This window comes from Mesocricetus auratus, unplaced genomic scaffold, assembly GCF_017639785.1.
Source record: "Mesocricetus auratus isolate SY011 unplaced genomic scaffold, BCM_Maur_2.0 Super-Scaffold_100676, whole genome shotgun sequence".
Classification (NCBI taxonomy): domain Eukaryota; kingdom Metazoa; phylum Chordata; class Mammalia; order Rodentia; family Cricetidae; genus Mesocricetus; species Mesocricetus auratus.
Genome location: NW_024429266.1, coordinates 56,363,258 through 56,389,089, shown reverse-complemented (window position 1 = coordinate 56,389,089; position 25,832 = coordinate 56,363,258). Strand labels below are relative to the sequence as shown.

The following is a 25,832-nucleotide window of genomic DNA, read 5'->3' as shown; positions in this document are numbered from 1 at the left end:
TGGAGGCTGTCCTGGAACTCACTTTGTAGACCAGGCTGGTCTCGAACTCAGAGAGCCGCCAGCCTCTGCCTCCCGAGTGCTGGGATTAAAGGCTTGCGCTACCACTGCCCGGCACAGCACATTTTTACATAGTTAATAAATGCAGTACAAAAAATGTAATACATCTTTGCATCGTTAAAGTAATATTCTGCGGCATAAACCAATGTAGCATATTTTTGCCTAGTTCTAATATTCCACAGCTATGATGATCATAGACTCTAACCCTCTGAAACTGTAAGTCTCAAACTCAGTGATCGGTTAGTTGGAAAGTGAGCCTGTTGTATGTAGGCTGGGTACAGGATTCCACTGTGTCTCAGACTGCCAGCAGGCAGGGGAAGCCACCAGAAGGGCCTGCCGGTGTCTCGGCACCAGTATAATAGTTTAGTAGCAGAAAACGACCTTGGTGGATTGGAGCCACCATGCAACAGAGCTCATGTGGGAGTTTATTGGGGGAGGTGCAGAGGCAGCCTCCCAGTAAGAGCAGAGGGAAAGAGAGAGGGGCGAGAAGGGCTTGCCTTTTACAAGAGGATATAGCACATGCGTGTAGGGAGTGCTCTACGTGGTGGCTGCAGCAGCTGCACATCTTGGCTGCTGCTGCTGCTGTGTCCCATTAGGTCCCTAAGAGCATGCCAGTGTAAATGCCTGAATGCTGACTCTTTCTCCCAAAAGCTTTCTTGGTCATGGCATCTCTTCACAGTAGCAGAAAAGTAACTAAGGAAGAAATCCAGACCATATCAGGTCTCCATGCTGACCTGCAATGGACTCTTGGAAGCGCTGTCTTACTTTCATTTTCTGTTGCTATGAAAAAATACACTGATGAAAGCAACCTAAGAGTTTATTTTAGCTCGCAGTTCAAGGTACAGTCCGTCATGACAGGGAGGTCGAGGCCACAGGAACTTGAAGTAGCTGGTCACCAGTCTGCAGTCAGAAGAAAAGAGCAATGAAAGCATGCTCTCTAGTGCTGGGATGGCTTTCTCTACAGTCTAGGATCCCCTGCTTAGGAAAGGTCCCACCCACATCAATCAGGATTATTTCTCACAGGCATTCCCAGAGGCCTATCTCCTAAGTGATTATAGATTCTGTCAAGTGGATGATTAACAGGACTGTCATAAAGATTATTGAGTTGCCTGAGTAACAGAAAGTAGGTCAAATTCTGGGAGGGGTTGGGAAAAGCAGGCTCCTCCTAAATTCCGGGAGGTTCCCGACCCCTCTCCTAAATTCTGGTATTAAAGGCATGCGCCACTACCGCCTGGGCTGGGACATTTATTTTTAAAAGAATGGACAATGGCCCTTATTGCCATTGTCTACTTTCATGTTTTCCTCTGCAATGAGCACTTTGGTCATTGTTCACTTTCACCCTATACACTATATAGACCAAGCTGGCCTCCAACTGGCAGAAATCCTCCTGCCTCTTTCTCCTGAAGCTGGAGGCATAGGTATGTAACTCTGTTTGGCGTCTCCTCTATTATTGCTGGGAGGAAACCACTGTATCTGGGTCTAGCACACACACCAGGCTCTACCTATACCATCTCTACCTCCCAGTCTTCAACACACATCCCTAACTGCTACTGTGAGTCTCAGACCTCAGGGAACCTCCAGGTCATCACTAGGCAGCTTGGCCATGACTGGGCTAGTTTCCTGTCTTGGTTCTTTACTGCCTCATGGAGACTTCTAGAAAACACAAATTCCTCACTGGCATGCAGCAAAATGTTGGCAAATGTCCCTGTCCCTGAAATGGGGGAGATGGGGATCCCTGAAAAGGACAGACTTTCTGGTCTCAAGTGTACACGCTGCTGCAAATTCATGGCCACCAAAGCCTCCACTGAATTAGTGGTTCTGGGTCCTTTGTCTCAAAAACTGGGGGGGGATTGATGGACGACAAAGGATGAGTTTTCAAAGTTTTATTATAGAAACCGTGCTGGCCGTTGGTGGCGCCCGCCTTTAATCCCAGCACTTGGGAGGCAGAGGCAGGTGGATCTCTGAGTTTGAGGCCAGCCTGGTCTACAGAGAGAGTTCCAGGACAGCCTCCAAAACAATACAGAGAAACACTGTCTCGAAAAACCAAAAAAAAAAAAAAAAGAAAGAAAGAGAGAAAGCTTAAGGATTTAATGTAGAGAAGGCAATCAGTGCTCCTGTGTAGGAGGATTACAAGAAAGATTGACTTTGGGTCGTAAGGAGAGCAGCTGAACGGAGTTGCCATTGAGCTGTTTGACTAGAGATATTTTATAGGACATGACAGAGACCAGAGAAAGACTGGTAATTTCTATTAAGTTGGTTATTTCTTTGAGCACATCACAAGCTAAGCTAACAGGGACTCACATGTCCTTGGTATGTGGACTAACCATGGAGATGATTATATGCCATTCATGTGCTTCTTACCCAATTATGATGGTGGTCACACACTGAAGTCCACTATTTCCATTTCAAAAAAATTTTAGACACAGCTGGGTGTTGGTGGCGCAAGCCTTTAATCCCAGCACTCAGGAGGCAGAGGCAGGTGGATCTCTGTGAGTTCGAGGCCAGCCTGGTCTACAGAGCTAGTTCTAGGACAGCCTCCAAAACAATACAGAGAAACCCTGTCTCGAAAAAACAAAAAAAAAATGTAGACACTTGTGTATGTGTATTTGAGTGGGCATGCATGTGTGTGCATGCATGTACACAGCAGAGTGTTTTGGGTAGAGGTCAGCAGACAACTTTTGGGTATTGGTTCTCTCCTTCTACCATGTGGATCCTAGGAATCAAACTTAAATCAACAGGCTTGACAACAAGCATCTTTTCCTGCTGAACCATATGCTAGCCCACTGCTTCCCCAAGTCCATCATTTGCTAGTTGATGACCTTGGCTTATTCTGCTGGCTAACACTAACCTTGGATGACACTTCCAACCACCAAAGTTAAAGGTGTTACTGGTCTCTGGGCAGAGCCTGCTAGCCATTAAATATAACATGCTTCCTTTGTTTCCAGTTACATGGCCAGCTTGTAGTTTCCCATGAACCTACAAGTTGTATTGTCCACAGAGAGCTAACTCTTACCACAACTACCAAGATGCGATAACAGCTCCTCTTGGTAACCTCATATTTTGCTCCTTGTCTGCAGGAATCTGTGGTGGTCTCCATCCTTGTCTATGGGGATCTGTGGTGTCTCCATCCTTGTCTGCAGGAATCTGTGGTGTCTCCATCCTTGTCTATGGGGATCTGTGGTGTCTCCATCCTTGTCTGCAGGGATCTGTGGTGATCTCCATCCTAGACTAGGTAGAGGTTTTTCAGAAACTCATCTTATGCACAATTAAGAATATAATTCAGATAGTGGTGGCACAAGTCTTTAATCCCAGCACTTGGAAGGCAGAGGCAGGCAGATCTCTGAGTTTGAAGCTAGCCTGGTCTACAGAGATAATTCCAATTCCAGGACAGCTAGGGATACAAAGGGAAACCCTAACTCAAAAGACCAAAACAAACAAAAAAGAATATGTAAGCACTCCCTAGGGCTCAAGACCTGAGAAAAGCTTGCTTCCCAAGTTAGAGGTCACACCTCCTCCCTCTGGCATCCTAACCTGGGTGGAATTCATTTCCCAGTTCCTCAGAAAACTCAGGCCCAGCTTTCCAGGCTAGAAGCTTTACCTTCTATCCTCTGGACTCAGTTGGAGCTCATTCCCCAGGACCTTTGAACCTAAGTGGAGCACACTACCCGGGTCAGAGGCCACCCCTCCCTCCCTCCCTCCTTCCCTCCTTCCCTCCTTCCCTCCCTCCGGTACCCTAACCCCAAATGTACAGAAGCCATGAGCAGCTCACTCACCAGTATCTCAGGGCCTGAGCAGAACTTGCACCCAGGTCAAAGGCCACATCTCCTGCCCTCCAGCATGCTACCCTACAACATTACTGAACCTACATGGACCTTGTCCCCCAGCATTTCAGAGTCCACACATCTACTGCTTCCCAACCCTGACTCCTTAACCTCCAGGGTCTTATCCCCTCCCTCCAATTCCTAAACTTTGTAGTCTCATAACCCACAAGGTACACCTACCTCTTTCCTCAGGTCAGAGACCACCATTATGTCACATCCCAACTCCCAGGTTTTAGGTACCCGCTTAGAGCACCTGCCTATGCCTCAGGTCAGAGGCCACATCCCTGCCAACCCTGCCAGTCTCACCCCCTGAGATCACCCACTAGTGATATCAGAAGTACACCTGCCCCTAGCTGAGCTGGCACTACCTCAGCTATCCCAATCAAGAGGCAAGACATGGGTCCCCAAGACTAAACTTCAAGCATCCCATAGTACGGATAGTAATGGCCAACGATGAGAACAGCATGGATAAAATTCCAAAGACTTTGAGTTAGAGCCAGAGTTAAAGACCTGGGTTCTCAAGGAGACCACGGTGAACAGTAAGTGCAGCTCATTGCTACCAAGCCTGAAGTGGGGGCTCACGGGAGAGATCTTCAAACAATTTGAACCAAAGGGATTCTGCCTTATTGGCTTGGAATGCATGCAGGTTTCAGAGGACTTCTCAAGGAGCACTGCATCCGCCTGAGGGACCGCCCCTTCTTTACTGGCCTGGTGAAATCCATACACCCAGGACCAATGGTTGCTAGGTCTGGGAGGGGCTGAATGTTGCAGGTCAGGTGATGATGCTCAGAGAGACCAACCCTGCAGACTCTGAGTCTGGGACCATCCATGGAGGCTTCTGCATCTAAGTTGGCAGGAACATCACTCACAGCAGAGAAGGAGGCGAGCTTGTAGTCCATCCTGAGAAGCTGGGGAATTACAAGAGCTGTGCACAGAACTGGATCTATGAGCCACAGGAGGACACCTGCTTCCCCACCACCACCACGCCACCACCACGTACCCCTATTCTCACAAAGAGACTAGCAACTCTAGATATTTTTGGAACTTCCTTTGACCTGGAAGGAACCTCTGGGAGCTACAAATCCCTGTGCAGGGTTAAGTGTCACTGGTAGATTTACAAAAAAGGAATCGGGTGATGGTGGCGCATGCCTTTAACCCCAGCACTCAAGAGGCAGAGGCAGGCAAAGCTCTATGAGTTCCAGGCCAGTCTGGTCTGCAGAGAAAGTTCCAGGACAGCTAGGACTGTTACAGAGTAAACCCTGTCTCAAAATAAATAAATAAAAATAATGTTAGGTGTTGGTGACACAAGACTTTAATCCCAGTACTTTGGAGGCAGAGGCAGGCAGATCTCTGTGAGTTCGAGGTCACCCTGGTCTCCAAAGCAAGTTCCACGACAGCCTCTAAAGCAATACAGAGAAACCCTGTCTCGAAAAACCAAAAATAAATAAAATTTTTAAAGAAAAGGGTGCTCACTTCGGCAGCACATATACAAATGTTGGAAGTATACAGAGAAGATTAGCATGGTTCCTGTACAAGGATGACATGCAAATTCCTGAAGTGTTCCAGGCTAAAAAAAAATGCAAAGAAGGAAGGTAGAAAGAAAATTGAAAGACATGTAAATATGTTCAAAGAATTCAAAGAGGACATGAATAAATACCTAAATGAGTTTAAATGTGACAGGAATAAAATCCTCAATGAATTCCAAGAAAAGACAAAGAATTGAATGAAATTGGAAGATAACTGAGGACATAAATTCAGTGAAGAGATAGAAACACTGATGGAAATCCAAACTTGAAATTAAAAACTCAGTGGTGGAGGGAGGGATAGGGAGATGGATAAGAGAGTAAAAGCATTTGTGTGGAAACCTGTTTGGAACCCCAGAACCCATGCAAAGGCAGGATGCAGTAGGACAAGTTCTGTAATCCCAGCAGGCACTAAATGCAAGCTCTCAGGCCAGCTAGCCTGGCCTAACTGCAGCAAAGGGACCCTGACTCAAACAAGGCAGAAGGTGAGGGCTGACAACCCGAGGTCACCGGCTGCCCTCCACGTGCACACATGTCATTCACATGCCTACACCCACTCTAACAAACGAGCACAAACACACTCACACGTATCACACCTTTTCTTTCAACACTGGTTTGTTTTTTGGTGGTTTTTTTTTTTGTTGTTGTTTATTTTGGTTTTTCAAGACAGTGATTCTCTGTGGCTTTGGAGGCTGTCCTGCTCTTGTAGACCAGGTTGGTCTCGAACTCATAGAGATCCGCCTGCCTCTGCCTCCTGAGTGCTGGGATTAAAGGCGCCACCACCAGTTTGTTTTTTTGAGAAGGGTTTCTCTGTGTTGCTTTGAACCTGTCCTGGAACTCACTCTGTAGACCAGGCTGGCCTCAAACTCACAGTCAGGACTGTTACATAGAGAACACCTGACTAAAAAAAACAAAACAAACAAAAAAGTAAATGGGGCTAAGGAGATGGCACAGTGGTTAGGAGTACTGTCTGCTCTTCCAGAGGCCCTGGGTTCAATTCCCAACACCACATAGCAGCTCACAACTGTTTATAACTCCAGTTCCAGGGCTTCTGACACCCTCACACAGATATACATGTAAGCAAAACACCAATGAACATGAAATAAAAATAAATTATGAATATGAAAAATAAAATAATAGTGGTGTACTTCACGTTCTGAAAGTCCACAAGTGCCAACCCCAAACTACTATACCCAGCAAAACTATGAATCATGAATGAAGGGAATGAAAGAATAGCTTTTCATAAGAAATGCAGGCTAAAATAATTTATGGCTATTAAGGGAGTCCTACAGAGGACACTAACAGGAATACTACAGACTGAAATGAAGAATAAACACATTCTAAAAGCTACAGGAAACAAAACAAACAGCATTAACATAGTGGTTAAGCGAGGAAAACTAAAAACACTAGACACTACAAAATCATCAAAATGATAGGAACTAATACACACCTTCCTTTTTAAAGATCTACTTTTTTTTTTTTAAGGCTGTCCTGGAACTGGCTCTGTAGACCAGGCTGGTCTCAAACTCACAGAGATCCGCCTGCCTCTGCCTCCCGAGTGCTGGGATTAAAGGCGTGTGCCACGAACACCCAGCTAAGATCTAATTTTTAAAAGTTATTTGTGTGCATAAATATCTGTGTGTAGTACAGGTGGGTGGCAGTATACATCTTTAATTCTAGCACTCAGGATGCAGAGGCAGACAGATCTCTGTGAGTTCCAGGTCAGCCTGATCTGCAGAACTAGATCTAAGACAGTTAGGGCTACACAGAGAAACCCTGTCTTGAAAAACAAACAGCTGGGCAGGGTGGCACATGCCTCTAATCCCAGCATTCAAAAGGCAGAGGGAGGTGGATTTTTGTGAATTCGAGACCAGCCTGGTCTACAACAGCTAGTTCCAGGACAGCCTCCAAAGCTATACAGAGAAACCCTGTCTCGAAAAAGAAAAAAGAAAAACAAACAAAAAAATCTGTGTGTAGATATGTGCATGTACCAATGTAAACTGTCAGATCCTTCGGAGCTGGAGTTTTTGTGGGTTCTGGGAAGTAAATCCAGTTCTATACAAGAGCAGTACAGCCAAGTGTGGTGGCATGAATCTTTAACCCCAGCACTGGGAAGGAAGAGGAAGGTGGATCTCTATGTTTTCAAGGCCAGCTTGGAGAGAGCTCCAGGCTAGCCAGAGCCACACAATGCGTCTCTGTCTCAAACACGCATTCATGCATGCATGCACGCACGCACACAGTACATGCTCTTATTTACTGAGGCATCTCCCCAGCCCTACCTTTGCTGTTTGTTTAAACTGAAACCTAGGTGCTGGAGAGATGCCTCAGTGGTTAAGAGCACTTGCTGCTCTTCCAAAGGACCCAGGCTTAATTATCATCCATAATTCCAGTTTCTGGGGATCAGACACCCTCTTTTGGCAGCAGGACACCTGTGCAGCACAGACATACATGCAAGCAAAATACCCATACACATAAAAAATAAATAATAACACCTAAATTTCAGGTCAAGACCCTAAATATGGGGCCACTGAACCTTATTGTTTCTCTTCCTACCATGGTCACATTGAATAAACGCGCCCTTTGCCTGGTTTTTGCTATTGCTTTTATCTCCAATTGACCTATAGAGGACAGGTAGTCAAGCCTAGTTTGTTAGGGTTGTCGGGGTAAACAGCTTTGTTTATCCCTTGATCTTGTGTTAGCTCTTCTAAGCAACATGTAACAGTCTCTTAAGTTAGTCTGATGGTTGGTAGTTGCAGGGTGTCTTATTATACTTGATGTCAACCTTGGAAAGTGGATATGCCTCATTAATTCTGTCAACAAGCATATATTGAATATATTGATGCTCCCTAGCGGCTTGCCATCATTTGCAAAGAATACAGTTGAAGGGATGCTTCTGGAAATGTGCCCTGGGTTCCTATATCAGGTACCTGACTAAGGGTTACAAAAATAGATTAAGACAATTCTTTACATTCAAAAAGCTTATGGTCCCAATTTATAATACCAGGGAAGGGACCTCTTGAGGCATGTGACAGTTTTCAGCTCTTAGAGCAGAATTGTGGCCCAGAAGTAAGCCCCAAATGGAAGATGGAGGTATTGTGGCTCCTTTCAAGGACTTTACCCAGAAACCTTTAACTCATGGCGGTGGTTATTCAGATTTCACACACGGGGATTCTGTGGGGCTTCCAAGGGAATTGTCTTCAGTAAATAGTAAAAAGTGTTACTCTTTGTGTTTCTAAGTGCTTTTGTGGCATTGCAGCCATTGTGGACATGTCCCTGTGGAGCTTTTAAAAGTTTGAACTTGAATCTGGTGAGTCTTAGTTAAGGATATTTCTTAGCCAAGTGGGGTAGAAATCTGAACCCCCTGAGGGAGTGGGAATGAGAGGGCTGGGATTGGGAAAGAGAGGTCACCAGAGAGCAGAAACAAAGGAAGCCCACAGGGCTGGGTTTTGAAGCTGAAAGAGTAATAAAAAAAAGAAGTTACCTAATACTGAAGTTTGTGGGGCAAAGATTAGTGTGGATTTGAAAAATGAAAATGAGCCGGGCGGTGGTGGCGAAGCCTTTAATCCCAGCACTCAAGAGGCAGAGGCAGGAGGATCTCCGTGAGTTCAAGACCGGTCTGGTCTACAAGAGCTAGTTCCAGGACAGCCTCCAAAACCACAGAGAAACCCTATCTCAGAAAAAGAAAGAAAAGAAAGAAAAGAAAAAGAAAAAATGAAAATGTAGCCAGGCAGCAGTGGTGTCTAACTTTAATTCCAGCACTCAGGCGGATCTCTGTGAGTTCAACATCAGCCTGATCTACAGATTGAGTTCCAGGACAGCAGCCAGGGGGCAGGGTTTACACAAAGAAGCCCTGTCTCAAACAAACAAACAAAAAAAACCCAGTGGAATTTGGACAGTATTCTAAGCTGTGAGGAGCTCCTGCTGGCTGGAACACCTCTTGGCTGATCTCTTACCACAAACAACAACGGTGACCTTCTCAGGGTCCGGTGAGGTGTCAGACACTGGCCACTCAAAGGACCAAATGTGTGGATGACGCTAACTCTGTCTTCTGGAATTTAGCCAGCCAGGTGGAAAATATTTGCTTTAAAATATGTATTTGTAGTGAACATATATAAACTTTTTGCCATTGATTTCCCAACACCTGTTTACACAGACTCACATTGTATCAGGCATTAGATATAATCAAGAAATGAGTTTAAATATGTAGGAGAGACAGGCATAGTGATTTAAACTTGTAATCCTAGCATTCAGGAGGCTGAGGCAGGATGTCTTAGTTGGGGTTTCTGTTGCTGTGATAAAACATCATGACCAATAATCAAGTTGGGGAAGAAAGGGTTTATTTGGCCTATACTTCCACATCATAATCCATCATTGGAGAAAGTCACAACAGGAACTCAAGTTGGAACTAGGCTGGAAGAGAACGTAGGCTGGAACCTGGAGGCAGGAGCTGATGCAGAAGTCATGGAGGGAAGCTGCTTATTGCTTGCTCTCCAAGTCTTACTCAGCCTGCTTTCTTACGGAACTCAGGACCACCAGCCCAGAGATGGCAGCACCCACCACAGGCTGGACCCTCCCCCATTGGTCAGTTGAGAAAATGTCTTACAGCTGGATTTCATGGAGGCATTTCCTCAACTGAGGCTCCTTCCTTTCTAATGGCTGTAGGCTGTGTCAAGTTGACACACAAAACCAACTAGTACACAGGAAAATTGATAGTTTGTAAGATACACAGCAACACTCAGTCTCAAAAAAATGTAGTATGCGAAAAAGTGCCTTATTTTATTTTGAGACGGTCTCTAGGAGCCCAGGCTGGCCTCAGAACTCCCTATGTAGCTGAGGATGGCGCTGAACTTCTGATCATCTCCCTTCACCTCCCCCAACAATACGTATGAAGCTCAAAGCTGTGTCTAGCATAGAGTTTGTCTACATTAGGGCTCTAAAACCCATGCCGGGCGTGGCACACACAGAAAATGTAGCCAGGAAGCGGTGGTGGCGAACTTTAATTCCAGCACTCAGTCAGATCTCTTTAAGTTTGAGGCCAGCCTAGGCAACCAGCAAATACCACAACAGCCAGGGTTACACAGTGGTCCCTTTAAGAGGCAAACTCGGTCCACTTCCGCTCTCTTTCTGCCATTCCTCTGAGGGAGAAGGTCACTGTCTGTCTCTGTCTTTTTCTCTTTCTCCCTCTCTCTCCTCCCTTCTCCCAGTAACCTTTCCACAGAAGTCAATGTCTGCAGGTCTCTGTCTTTCACCCTCCGTTTGTCCCTCACCCACCACAGGATCTGCCAAAGGTCCAGACTTGCACGTATTCATAACACAGAGTGAGTTCCAGAACAGCCAGGGTTAAACAGAGAAACACTGTCTCTAAAAATTTTTTTAAACTTATTTCATGAGCACATATGTAAGTGCACATTTTCTTTTTTGTACTTTCAGTATGTAAGAGCTCTGCCTGCCTGGTACCCGAGCAGGCCAGCTGGTGGCACTGGATCCCTGGAACTTGAGATGCTTGTGAGCTGCCATGTGAATACTGACAACCAAGTCTGAGCCCTCTGCAAGAATGTAATGATCCTTGAAAGATAGTTATTGACATACACTGATTGAGCCAGTTAAACTTCTAAGTCCTTTTCACTGATGGCCAGACCAAGAAGTGGGCTTGTGGCCCTGAAACTCTCTTGGTGCCCAAACTCAGTATCAGGATACAGTTTTTTTTTGGGGGGGTGTGTGGTTCCAGACAGGGTTTCTCTGTGGATTTGGAGGCTGTTCTGGAACTAGCTCTTATAAACCAGGCTGATTTCGAACTCACAAAGACAGGATACAATTTTTAAAGGCAAAACACCACAAAGATGCAGCAAAGTTAGATGAGGGTTAAAGTAACCTTGAAATGTTCATTTCTGGCAGAGCACAGTAGTTATTTCAGACATAACTTGACAATTATTTTGGTTAATATATCTGGACAATGGCCGATGCCATTATGGTGGGGGGGGGCTCTGCAAATGCCACAGCCAGCAGAATAACAATCCACATGAGGCAAGAAGGAGATCCAGTTCAACACGACTCAGTAGCCGGTGTTGGTTCAAACTTCTAGAGTCTGACGCCAGGCAGTATAGTGTAGGCATAGTTAAACACAGTACAACTTGGAAGAAAGTTTCCTGGTGTAACACAATCCCTTGTACTCATGGAGGTATACTTATATTGAAACTCTTCTCAAAGTACATGTAACTTCTGAAGATGGGCTCTAGAGACAGGCTACCTGTGTTGTCTTGACAGCCTAGAGGGAGGATCCTGTGTGGTCTCGGTCATACAGATAGCACAGAGGTCACCCAGACCATTAGTTATTTCTGTTCCTGCTTAGGGGACCTTGGAGGAGCTAGGTATGTCCTGGCCCTACAGATAGCAAAAGAATCAACTGGGCCATTTATTAGCCACCTCCATTCCCAGCCTTCTGGGCCCAAACTAGGTTATACATCTCTTCCACTGAAGAGACAAGCCTTTGTTGTCTCAGAAAACATTTCTGGTTTCCCTAGTGCTTACCTAAATTCTAGGACCTTTGTGCTCCCAACAGTCATGAAAATCTCAAATGTGTGGCCAAGGCATATGTGACTGTTGGGGAATAGGGGTAGAGATCTGAGAACTGTCTAAGGGAATAAAAAAATGGAGTCAGGGCAGGATGGTGTTACCTCAGTCATTTCAGAGCAGCAAGTGCTCTTAACTGTTAAGCTATCTCTCAGCTTTAAAGCATTTTTTTCTTAAACCAAGGGGCTATAGAGATGGTTCAGTGGTTAAGAGCAGTTGTTGCTTAGCAGGGAACCCAGATTTGGTTCCCAGTGTCATGGGAGTACCCGAGATGACCACTCAGACAGTTTATAGCCCACTGAAAATCTTTATTCTGGCTGACTAGGACTACACAGATATTCAGGGGCCTAGGGATGGCCTCAGTATCCAAAGCACAGGAGTTTTGAAATAAAAACTGCATTCTGGCATCTTGATTTGCCAGGAGCAATCATTGGAATATAGGACCTCTTGTAAATATTGCCAGCTGTGGAAGGTCCTAAATAAGGATCGCGTAATAAAAGCCATCTTCATATTCCTACTGTATTCTCAGAAACTAACACAGCTAAGTTGCTATGTCTCTGTGTCTGCTTATCTTTCTGTACAGAATACTTTCAAGGCCTGCAGTCCAGACTTCCCCAGCCGCAGACTTGTGTCCTTGGAACACATCCTGCCAAGACCAAGCTCCCTGGTTCAACCTCTCCCACCTAACCCCCGCCCCCCAAGCTTCCTGCTTCAACCACTATAAGAATCCTTGTGAGAAAATAAAAACTTGCAGCTTGATCAGAGAGCCTGTCTTGCTGTCCATTCTTTGTGTCTCTTGTCCCTTTCATTCCAGGTTCCCGTGGGCTCGACCTTTGTTGTGCCCTGCTGTCCAGGGCATTAATTTACAGCTGCAGGGTTGGGCATGGGGTTCCATACAAGCAAGCGATTTAACAGAAGCTAAAATGGGTTGCTGGGACATCTTGACATTGGGTTTCTAGAATAGAGTTTTGGGTAATTTTCCATGGGATTCTCCACCAAGGAGATCAAATTCTAGTTAAATCTGAAATGGCCTAGGCAAGAATACAAGATAGAGGAACCTCTGCACTGTCTTGCCCTGTCACACCAGCACCCACATGATGGTTCACAACTGTCTGTAAGTCCTGTTCCAGGAGACCTGATGCCTCCTTTAACTTTGTGGGCACCAAACACACACGTGGCATATATACATATATACAGACAGACAGACCAAGTACTCATATGTCATAAAATTGAGAGAGAGAACTGACCCACACCATTGCTTTTTTAAAAACATTTTCAGGTGAGATCTGTTTTTCTTTTTTCTTGCCAATATTCTGCTATTCCAATATTCCTTAGAAGTGTATGGGTTTCCCTGGAAAAAGAGTTCCCATGAAGAGTCTGCCATCAGCATTTGGATATGGATAGATGGTCTGGGTAGTGAGAAGTAGGGAACAGGAGAACAAGGCTGTATGAACCCAAATCCATAAGAAGGATGACATTTGGTTGTCATTTTTTCTTTTTTGCTGAGATAAGTTTTTACTATGTACCACCAGTGGGCCAGGAACTCACTATGTAGCTCAGTCTGGCCTTGAACTCATGGAGATCCACCTGTTTCTGCTCCTGGGTGTGGAAATTATAAGAGTATGCACCCCTAAGCCCTATGTTTTTTATTTTCGTGTGTGTGTGTGTGTGTGTGTGTGTGTGTGTGTGTGTGTGTGTTTGCCTGCATGCATGGCTGAAAGGACCACTCTCAGGAATTGGTCCTCTCCCTTTACTATGTGGATCCTGGGGCTTGAACTCAGATTGTCAGGCTTGGTAGCAGGCACTTTTACCTGTGTCAGTACGGATTATCCATCCAGTTGCTTATTCCTGAAATTCAACTATTGAGCCTATGGTGGTTTGAATAGGAATGACCCCCACAGACTCATGGGTTTGAATGCTTGACCCAAAGGGAATGGCGCTATTTGAAGGGGTGGCCTTGTTGCAGGAAGTGTGTCACTATGGAGAAAGGATTTAAGGTCAAATATGCACACGTTACACCCAGTGTGGTACATAGTCTCCTTCTGCTGCCTGTGGATCAAGCTGTAGAACTCTAAGTTCCTTCTCGAGTAGCATGTCTGCCTATGTGCTGCCATGTTCCCACCATGATGATAATGGACTGAACCTCTGAAACTGTAAATGAGTTCCAATTAAATGTATTCCTTCATAAGAGTTGCCATGAAGCCGGGCGTTGGTGGCTCATGCCTTTAATCCCAGCACTCGGGAGGCAGAGGTAGGCGGATCTCCGCGAGTTCGAGTCCAGCCTGGTCTCCGTAGTGAGCTCCAGGACAGCCTCCAAAGCCAGAGGGAAAGCCTGTCTTGTAAAACTAAAAAAAAAAAAAAAAAAAAAAAAAAAAAGATATAAGGGAAATTCTGAGATCTATAAAGTTCGGAGACAAAAAATTTGTTAACATAACAACAGCCCAATTTTTGTTGAAGGTTTGGGTATGTACTTAAAATTGTAGACTGAACATAGGGGCACACATCTTTAATTATAGCACTTGAAAGGCAGAGACAGGCAGGTCTCAGTGAGTTCAAGGCCAGCCTGGTCTACAGAGCAAGTTCCAGAACAGCCAGGGATACACAGAGAAACCCTGTTTTGAAAGAAAAACAAAAACAGAAGGAAAATGTAAAAACAAGCATTACTATGGTGTCCTCAGCAATGCCAAAGCAGCAGTACACACTTGGGGTGGTGTACTAGTTACTCTTCTGCTGCTGTGACAAAACACCATCACTACAGACAACTTAAGCGTAGATGGCGTTTCTTTCCTGCGTGGTCCCACAGTAGTTTAGCCCCAAACAAACACACAGAGACATATATTATTTATAACCTATTTGGCCGATGGCTTAGATTTCCTACTGGCTACCTCTCTCTTAGTAACCCATAACTATTAATCTATGTGTTTCTACATGGCCTTATCTTACTGGAGAAGGCTCCGGCATGGTATTCCTTCAGTAGCTCCATGGCGTCTCCTGGTGGCTTCTCTGCCTTCCTCTCACCAGAATTCTCCTCATCTGGTAGCCCCACCTATACTTTCTGCCTGACTACTGGCCAATCAGTGTTTCATTCATCAACCAATAAGAGAAACATATATACAGAAGGACATCCCCATCACTTAAGGAAGAGTTTATTGGGCTTACATTTCCAGAGTGAGAGTCCATGATGGCATCAAATGGCCATAGCAGGAGGCTGAGAGGTCACACCTTCAACAGCAGACACAAAGAGAGAGAGAGAGAGAGAGAGAGAGAGGGAGAGAGAGAGAGAGAGAGAGAGAGAGAGAGAGAGAGAGAGAGAGAGAGAGAGAGAGAGAAAGAGAGAGAGAGACAGGGAGAGAGAGACAGAGACAGACACACACACACACACACAGAGAGAGAGAGAGAGAGAGAGAGAGAGAGAGAGAGAGAGAGAGAGAGAGAGAGAGAGAGAGAACAGGAAGTAGGGCAAATCTATACACTCTCAAAGGTCGCCCCCAGCGATGCACTTCCTCCAGGAAGGCTGAATATCCTGAAGGTTCCATAACCTCCCCAAACAGCACCACCAGCTGGGTCAATGTTTACACACCTGAGTGGATGGGGAATGGCACACTTACACCTCCACAGGTGTGTTATATTTATTTCTGCCTGTAATGAGGTTTGTGCTCCAAGGACTTCCAGGGTTCAACTGAAATCTCTTTTCCTGGGTTCAGGGAACACTACTCCATGTGCATGGTGAGAGGGGCCTGGATTTTTAGGAATTTCTTCTGGTAAGAAATACCAAACAACTTTCTTACTAGTTGTCTTAAAGAGGGCAATGGGTATTTTGCCATCTTATGTAAGTCATTGAACACTCAAGGATTTTGATGTCTTCAGGAGGTACAGGAACCCATACTCACCAAACCTAGTGGTTACTACGCAGTAGAGTGTGGCATGGTCTAGACAGGACAAGGAAGGGTGGGTAGAGTGGGCTTCAGAGGACATCTTAACTGAGGACAAGGAAGGGTGGGTAGAGTGGGCTTCAGAGGACATCTTAACTGAGGACAAGGAAGGGTGGGTAGAGTGGCTTCAGAGGACATCTTCACTGAACCAGCGCCCCGCCTCATTCCCTCCTTTCCTCCCTCTCTTTTTCCTTTCCTTTCTTTCTGTTCCCATCCCCCCAACTCAAAATAAGGTCTCACTATGTAGCTCAGGTTAACCTTTAACTTGCTATGTACCCCAGAATATCCTTGAACTCCTTATCACCCTGACACGTCCTCCTGAGCACTGGGATTACAGGTTTGTACTGCCAGCTGTGCTATGACTTTCATTTTAAAATGTCATTCTGTAGTTCAGTGGTACAGCATTTACCTAGCATGTGTGAAGTTCTCGTCCAATACCCAGCAACACAGAATGACAGGGACAGGGGAGATTAGTGTAGAGGAAGAGTACTTGCCTCACAGGTTCAGTCACCCCAGAGAAAAAGAGGCATAAGAATGACTTCCGGGGCTTGGGTCCAGCTCAGTAGGAAAGCATATTGTTTATGGTTAGTATGTGAATGAGATGAAGGCACAGTAAGTTTGACATGTCTGATGGATGTCCGAGTGGAATCTGAAGCTCCAAGGGGCAGTCAGTCTGGAGTTTAGGCCCCGGGGTTTGCAGCATTTGGATGGCATTTAAATTCTTGGGACTGGATGAAATCACTTGGGTTACGGAATCTAGAAAAACCAGTATGAACGGGACAAAGAGTAACAGGAGGAAGAAAAGGAGGAGGATGAAGGGAGCAATGAAATTCTAGGAAAACCAAGAGGATGTTGTGAAAAGTTGTTTAGTGCCAGGGGTGGGTGCAGTCATGTCACCGTCTACTTCAGAGGATGAGGCGGGAAATCCAGGGTCAAGAGCTCCGTGGTCTGTTTCCTCTGGGAACCGTGGGAAAGAATCTGTTTCAGGCTTCTCCTCTAGGGTCTGGTTATTTGCTGGTAGATACATGGCTCTAACCTCTGGCTTCATGTTCTCACAGCATTCTCTCTGTGTGCACTGTGTGCACACACGTCTCTGTCCAGTTTCCTCTCTTCATACGTGTTCTATTAATTGGATCAGGGCTCATCCTATGACTCAGTTTTTAACATGATCATCTGTAAAGAAGGAATTTCCATAATCCCAGCACTCGGAAGACAGAGGCAGGCAGATCCCTGTGAGTTCGAGGCCAGCCTGGTCTACCGATCAAGTTCCAGGACAGCCTCCAAAACAATACAGAGAAACCCTGTCTTAAAAACCAAAAAAAAAAAAAAAAAAAAAAAAAAGGAATTTCCAGACAATACCAATTCCTAAGAACTGGGTGTTAGGGCTGCAGCATCTTGTAGATAGCAGAATTCAACCTCTAAGAATCCAGAGACTAGATGTACTAAAAGGTTCTTGGAGGCTGTGTGTAGTGGGGTACAGGTCGAAGGCTTTAAGAGATAATGGGAGAGAAGATGGAGATCATGAACATAAGCAACGCTTGGACCATCTAGCTTCTGTAAAAACTTGGAGGGGAGGCAGAAATGGCCCAGTGGTTAAGAGCATTCACTACTCTTCCAGAGGAGACAGGTTTGAATTCCAGCACCTACATGACAGCTCATTACCATCTGTAACTAACATAATTTCCAGGGGATTGGCTCCCCTTTCCTGACCCCTCAGGTGCTGCATGCATGTGGAACATGGTATACACGTAGGTAAAACATTCAAACTCATTTAAAGAATGAATAAAGTTGGAGGAAAATGTATCTAGGAGGGTTTAGAAATATATTTTACATTAAAATATGCTAGCCTAAATAATTTATTACTGAGAGAAAATTTTGTGTGATACAGAGAAGTGATAACAAGGCTGAGAGCTTAGAGGCTTCTTGGCTGGGCAATGACATTAAAGGTTCTGAGTATGAGCCCAGCCACAGGTGGATTGGGCAGGGGAAAAATAAAGTGTTTTTTTTTTCTTCTCAGTGAAGTATTATTAATCCCACTGGTTGAGAATAAGACCACTTCCACAATTTAAAGCCAAATTTGAAGCAAGCTTTAATTAAATACTGGCCAGGTATCCAGCCAGGTCCATCCCAGTGTATCCAGAAAATAGCCCTAAATCACGGTTTGCAGTAGCTTAAATATTTCCTATCAGGTCCAATCAGGGACAAGTGTACATCCTGATGTATTTCCTGCCTGTGAACCTCCCACCCACATGTAATCAAGCATATCTAGAGAAGATGGGGCAAACAGACTTATTTAGAGGAGTGAAAACATGTGGCTTGTTATCTCCCATAAACAATAGCCTCCAGTACTTCAGGAGCTATCTGTCCTTGGGCAAGGGGTTTGCAAATCAGAGGCATTTTTGCTTCATGGATATTTTAGGCATAGTAATTAAAACTTAAAATGTAACCGGCTCTCACACTATGAGGTGAGATTTTAAGCTAAGAATGTGTATTTATGGGAAGGTTGGAATTTGAAGTGGGGAGCATTGTGAAATAGTCTCAAGGTCTGGGAAAAACTAAACTACTAGGGGATGAGGGTAGGGTACCCAGTTCCCAGCAGAGCTAAGATTAGTGTGGATGCTTGAGTGATTTCCCTAGCAAGGCTGCGATGCAGGATTGTAGGCACAGGATGAGAGGCTGCAGTTTTGCTGGCGGAGAATGAGAGAGAGACAAGAGAAGGAAAGGGTGTTCTGGTTCTTTCACTCTGGAGAGACTTGAAACTCACTAGGATGTAGCCCAGAATGGCCTCAAACTCACAGCAATCCTCCAGATTTAACCTTTCAAGTGCTGGGATTACAGGTATGAACTTCATGTCTAATTAGAAGAAGACTGGAGATGATGGGTCATAATAGAATAAAATAAGAGATGATGACAAGGGTTAAGTAGGTGACTAGGACCTGACATGGAGGCATACATCTGTAATCCAGCACTCAGGAGCTAAAGCAGGGAGACTGGTGAGTTCAAAGCTAGCTGAGGCTACACTGCAGGACTCTGTCTCAAAATAAAAACTTAACCAACAAATCAAACAAGCAAAAGAGCTAACTAAATTGAGGCAAATGAGTTGGGAAGATAGGGTGTGAAGACAGGACAGTGAGGGATGTGAGGACTAAGTAAGAATTGCAAAAAATAAGCTGTGCACCTTTTAGTTAAGGCCTGGCAATGTCTTTAAAGGTCAATACAATGAACTAGGGTTTTGTTGTCTTCTGCCAAAATGCCAGTCACTCTGCCAGTCCAAGGACTTCTCGTCTTCAGCAGCTTGCACTGCTTATCTCTGTGTACAGAGCCGCCCTCTGCCCTCTGGCTGGGAGGCTGATTCACCCATTCTCTTCCAGCTGAGACCTCAAGGCAAAGCCAGATTATCATAGCTTTTAAAGCTTTCCGGTTGCATGCTCTCCCAAAGCAACTTTGACGATAAGAATAATAAAAAAATTACAATTAAACTGCACAAGAAGCTGGGCATGGTGGCGCATGCCTTTGTAGCAGTGGGGAGGCAGAGGCAGTGATCTCTGAGTCCAAGGCCAGCCTGCCTACTAAGCGAAGACAGCCAGGGTTGTTAAACAGAGAAACCCTATTTCAAAACAACCCCCTCCCCCCCCCCAAAAAAGAAAAAAACTGCACTCAAGAAAGGTCTTTTTTCTTTTTGGGTATTTTTTTTTTTTTTTTACTCTGGCAATGCTGGGGACCAGGCCCAGGGCTCGGGCGTCCTAGACCAGGGCTGTACCACTGAGCTACATCTTTAAGTCTCATTTTAAAAAGTTAAGAAACTGATTTTAGGAGCATGTGGTTTAACCCACTGAAAAGCTGCAGGTGGAGTATGAGGTCTGCTCCTGTGGAAGGCTACTGTAGAAAAAGATGAGCAGCAGCAGCAGTCTGGAAAGGAAGTTGACACAATTCCTTTCTGTGAGGAAATTAGAATGAAAGCGCCTCAAGGCCACCACTGGGCCTTGAGGAGGAAGGGAGAGCACTAGACAGAAAGGACACAAAATAAAAGGATGTAAACGTGCTGGGGTCTTAGAGGGAAGGAGGAGAGGCTTTCCTTTAATTTAGAGTAGCTCCATTAAAAGAGAGAAAAAAAGAGAGGGTGCTGGAGAGATGACTCATTGTTGGCATAGTTAAGTACAGCACAATTTGGAAAAAAAAGTTTCCTGGTGTAATACAATACCCTGTGCATTAGGAGGCATAATTACATCAAACTCTTCTCAAAGTACATGCCACTACTTCCCTGGAGATAGGTTCCAGAGACAGGCTACCTGTGTTATCTTGATGGCCTAGAGGATCCTGTGTGGTCTTGGTCATACAGACAGCACGAGGGTTATCAGAGACTATTAGCCATCTCCATTCCCAGCCCTCTAGGGGAGGAAAACAGGTTACACATCTCCTCCCAGCACTCAGGAGGCAGAAGCAGGCAGATCTCTGTGAGTTCAAGGCCAGCCTGGTCTACAGAGCAAGTGCCAGGATAGGTTCCAAAGCTACACAGAGAAACTATCTCAAAAAACAAAAAACAACAAAAACAAAAATACACATGCCAACAATATACTGCCTGGGGTCAGACTCTAGAAGTTTGAACCAACACCGGCTACTGAGTCGTGTTGAACTGGATCTCCTTCTTGCCTCACAAGGATTGTTATTCTGCAGACTGTGGCATCTGCAGAGACCCCCAACAGGGTACTTGAAAGAGCACAGTGGGTGGAGCCAATCAGGGGATAGAGGCAAACCAGGGGCTGCTGATACAGAACAGACAGAGAGAGCTGCAGAGGAATTTCCCTACACATGCTGTGGACTCTGGCCTCAAGTTGCAGTCCCATGTTCTAACTGCTATCTTATTAAATTTCTTTCTCTAGGTTTTACGTATCTGAGTGTTTTGTCTGCATGTGTGTATATGCCACTACATGTGTGCCTGGATCCCCTGGAACTGAAGTTAGGGATCATTGTGAACCAGCTTATAGATGCTGGAAACCACCCAGGGCCTCTATAAGAGCCAGTGCTCTCGGGCAGTGAGTCAGCCCCAGCCTCTAACGCCTATTTCATCATATTATTTTGTTTTTTTTTCTTTTTAAAATTAATTATTTTAGCCGGGCGTTGGTGGCGCACGCCTCTAATCCCAGCACTTGGGAGGCAGAGGCAGGTGGATCTCTGTGAGTTCGAGGCCAGCCTGGTCTACAAGAGTTAGTTCCAGGACAGCCTCTAAAGACACAGAGAAACCCTGTCTCGAAAAACAAAACAAACAAACAAACAAAAAGTTGTCTTCTGCCCTTCACATGTGTACTATGGTTTGAGTGTGGGAACACCAGACCTTGAGCAGAGACCCACTTCCCCTTCTGCCTGGGAGTAGGCAGCTGTAAGACAATGTTTAGTAAAAACATGTTTACTAAAAACGATACAATAAGTTCCTGGCCACTTCCCCTTCTGCCTGGGAGTAGGCAGCTGTAAGACAATGTTTAGTAAAAACATGTTTACTAAAAATGATACAATAAGTTCCTGGGAAAGGCCTTCCCACGGAAACCGCCCTGACCTCGACCTTGTCCAGAGACTAACCGCACCTTCAAAAACCCACACACATCCACCTCTGGTGTCAGAGCAGAACCAGCCAGGGTAGAGGAGAGAGCAGAAGCTTCTCTGGTGGGAGCTTTTCTTAGGAGGTTTTCTTGAACCTTTTTGGAGCCTGTTTAAAGTTTTCTTTATATCATTGAACGAGTCTCTGTGTTTTCAATACCCGACACCCTCCGCATGTTCTCGGACACAGGCCGCGCAGCAGACGTGACATTTGAGTTCAGACAAATGTACCTTGAAATAAATACTTTAAATGTAAGTTTTAAAAACTATTGAAGTTGGCAGTGGTGGTGCATGCCTTTGATCCTAGCACTCAAGAGGCAGAGGTAGGCATATCTCTGAGTTCCAGGACATCTTGGTCTACAAAGCAAGTTCCATGACAGCTAGGGCTGTACAGAGAAACCTTGTCTAGAAAAACAAAACCAAAAACAACAACAAAAAAGTCTTTGTCAAGAGAATGTGGAAAGGATTTTTTAAAAACATGTTCTGAGCCGGGCGTTGGTGGCGCACGCCTTTAATCCCAGCACTCGGGAGGCAGAGGCAGGTGGATCTCTGTGAGTTCGAGGCCAGCCTGGTCTACAGAGCGAGTTCCAGGACAGCCTCCAAAGCCACAGAGAAACCCTGTCTCGGAAAAAAAAAAAAAAAAAAAAAAGATGTTCTGATGTTCTGACCTAGGTTGAGGAGATGGTTCAGATCCTCAGTCTAGTACTCAAAAAACAAAAACAAACAAAAAACCCCTCAGGTAATTAGTGGCTGTAATCTCATCATCTCCATCGCTGGAGGGCAAAGACACACGGATTCTACAGACTCACTGGCCAGCTAGTTTAGTTGAAACAGCGAGTTCCAAGTCCAGTGATAGACCTTGTCCTAAAAAATATGGCGGACAGTGATAGAGGAAGACACCCAACCGTGGCCGCTGGACTCCACACAGGCAGGCATTGGCATGGCTGGAAGCACACATGTGAACACAGAGACAGAAAAGGAGGAGGAGGATGAGGAGGAGGGGGAGGAAGAAGGGGAGGAGGAGGGGCCAGTCAGGCATGGTGGTGGACCTCTTAAACCTCTTAAATCCCAGCACTGGGCAGGCAGAGGCCGGTGGATCTCTGTGAGTTTGAGGCAAATCTAGCCAAGTTGCAGGACAGCCGGGGCTACATAGTGAGGACCCTGTGAAGGAAAGGAAGAAGAGGAGGAAGAGGAGGAGGAGAAAGAGGAGGAAGAGGAGGAGAAGAAGAAGGAGGAGGAGGAGAAGAAGAAGAAGAAGGAGGAGGAGGAGAAGGAGAAGGAGAAGAAGAAGGAGGAGGAGGAGGAGGAGGAGGAGAAGGAGGAGGAGGAGAAGAAGAAGAAGAAGAAGAAGAAGAAGAAGAAGAAGAAGAAGAAGAAGAAGAAGAAGAAGAAGAAGAAGAAGAAGAAAGAGAAGAAGAGGAAGAATGCAAACAAAAAAAGGAAGGCGAACCCTGACCTTAGCAATCTTAGCAATAACTACCTGAAGGATCTCAGGACCAACAGAAGAGAACATGATAGAAACACATCATAAAATCTGGCTGGTTGAGCCTGGTCTCCAGAGCGAGTTCCAAGACAGCCTCCAAAACAATACAGAGAAACCCTGTCTCAAAAAACCAAAAAAAAAAAAAAAATCTGGCTGGTTGGTGGTGGCGCACACCTTTAATCCCAACACTCGGGAGGCAGAGGCAGGGGGGATCTACGAGAGTTTAAGGCTAGCCTGGTCTACAAAGCAAGTTCTAGGACAGCCACAGCTACACAGAGAAAGCCTGTCTGGGGAGGGGGGATCTCTAAGAGGTTCTAAAGGCTCATTTAATAACCAACTTCAAGGGAACTTTTTTTTTTTGAGACAGGGCTTCTCTGTGTAGTTCTAGCTGTCCTGGAACTCACTGTAAGCTACATTAGCCTGAAACTCAAAGATCTGCGGGCATCTACCTTTGGCGTGCTGAGATTAAAGGCAAGTGTCACAACTGTCAGTCGTGTAAAGTTTCTACATAAAACAGTTCCTCTTGTCATTGGGAGGTTGAAGAAGTTGGTATGGTTCGTTACAGCCAGGAACGGAGGAACATTTACAGGAAAGGATGGTGCAATCTGTTAAATTCTGTTAAGAAGTGTGATATCGAATGGCGTTGGTGGCGCACGCCTTTAATCCCAGCATTTGGGAAGCAGAGGCAGGCAGATCTCTGTGAGTTCGAGGCCAGCCCGGTCTACAGAGCGAGTTCCAGGACAGCCTCCAAATCAATACAGAGAAACCCTGTCTCAAAAAACAAAACAACAACAAAAAAATGTGATATCAGAGTTGAAAAGGATCAACTAATTCTGAGTAGGAGATCAGTGAGGACCTCAAACAGACATTGACCTCATCTATCTATCTATCTATCTATCTATCTATCTATCTATCTATCTATTTTTGATTTTTCCAGACAAGGTTTCTCTGTGTAGCCCTGGTTTACTTTGTAAACCAGGTTGGCCTTGAACTCACAGATACCCTCTGCCTCCTGAGGGGCTGAGATGTGCCACTATGCATGATTCTCAGACACTGACCTCTAAGTTGGATCTGGGAGTGTGAGTAAGTGTGGGACAAGAAAAGGTGGGACTTTCCTGGTCATCAAAGTCCAGGAGGAAGGCCAAGTCCAAGGCTCTGGAAGAGGACACCCTACAGAGAATCTGAGGCTGAGTAGCATTGGGGAGGTCAGGCTGAACCTTTATTCTGGAGGCGGTGGGAAACAATTGAGGACTGCAACGGAGAACAACCGCAGAATATTGGCTAACGCTTGTGTTCCCACCATCTGGCTAGGCACTGCATTAGCTCCCCCTCCCCCTGGTTAAGAGAGAAATAAGTTTTAGCTTCCCCTCAAAAGGAACTGAAGCTTCCAGTAATTAATTTGCATACCCGGATCTCTTTTCTACTATGGAAACAGTACTAATACATTTTCTTAAAGTTTTTAGGATTAAGACACCAGATATTTCCAGACATAACTAATAAGATATTGCTGGGGAGTAAACGACAGAAACTCTTGGTTTCAGGAACCAGAGGACTTTCTTTGAACCTTGAATAGGCCCCATAAAGCTCGAGGACCTGCTGGCCTCCCTCTGCAAACCAACGATCTTCCATCTTAGTTCTAACTCTTCTCCCTCTGTGATAGCTACTTGACTTTGTCATTGCACTACTGGCTAAAATTAGAATAAGGAAGCAAACTAAAGACCAGGCGTGGTGTCACATGCCTTTCATCTCTGCAGAGATTAAAGGGTAGGCAGAGGCAGGAGGATCTCTGTTTTCAAGGTCAACCTGGTTTACACAGCTAGTTCCAGGACAGCTAGTGCCCTGTAGACAGCCCCTGCACAAATAGTTGAGAGAGAGAGACAGACAGACAGAGAGATAGAGAGACAGAGAGAGAGACAGACAGACAGACACACAGAGAGAGACAGAGACAGAGACACAGAGAGAGACAGAGACAGAGAGATGGGGGAGGGAGGGGGAAAGAAGAGAGGGAGGGAGGAGGAACTAAGACAAACCAGCAAAGAGAGAGAATCAGCCAACACTTGGGAGGCCGAGGCAGGAAGAGTGTGGTTAGTTTGGGGCCAGCCTGGGCTACAGAGTAAAATTCTGTTTCAAGCAACAACAAAAAACCCTTTCCTCATTACAGCAATTACAATTATCAGTCAATTTTTTTTCCAGAGGACAGATGTCACAGGGGTGTCCTTCATTGGGTGTCACACTCCATGGCTCTCATTACCGAGGAGCTAAATGAACTGAATTCACTATTGCTGAGAGGTGTGAGTCAACCGTTGTGGAGACTCTCCCCACTGTGACCAGCTTGCCCTGTACACCACGGCTTCCTTTGTGATGTCCAAACTAGACCGCTGGCAACGCTAGAAACTTAGAGACCCTAAAGCAGGGAGGACAGGAATGCATGACTGAGTCGTTTTCACATGAGTTTTTTTTTTTTCACTACCGTTACTCACTTCGGATGATCTGTGTCTTAACCCCAAGCATGTTGGTTACACCTCATATTTAACTCACATGTACTTAACAATCCGAGAAGACCGATATGTGTATCGGATAAGTGATACTCTGCTTGATGCATCGAATCCATAAAAAGGGGCTCAGGAGAATTCCCAGGTTCCATAGAAATGCATTTTTACCTCCCTGAGTCCTTTTCTTTAACCCAGAGGGTGGGGCATGCGGTCTCCTAGGAGACCAGCGCTAATTGATTGCGCACGCGTACATTCCGGGTCCGGCTGATGCAACTTTCCGCGTGCGAGCCCGCTCTACCCGGAGTAAGGAAGCCGACAGGGACCACAGTGGTAGCCAATCCGCGGCCACGCACGAGGGTGAG

At 45.5% G+C, this 25,832-nt stretch overlaps 1 long non-coding RNA gene and 1 other non-coding gene across 2 annotated transcripts; one reads left to right on the top strand and one right to left on the bottom strand.

The window, feature by feature from the left end:
• Positions 1 to 856: 856 nt before the first annotated feature.
• LOC110341490 lies at positions 857 to 25,711 on the bottom strand. The gene is made up of 3 exons (XR_005873804.1): positions 25,517 to 25,711; positions 3,071 to 3,285; positions 857 to 957 (listed from the first exon to the last, which is right to left on the bottom strand). It is a non-coding gene; the product is annotated as an uncharacterized LOC110341490 (long non-coding RNA).
• On the top strand, positions 5,344 to 5,450 carry LOC121137299. The gene has a single exon (XR_005874561.1). It is a non-coding gene; the product is annotated as a U6 spliceosomal RNA (small nuclear RNA).
• Positions 25,712 to 25,832: the final 121 nt, after the last annotated feature.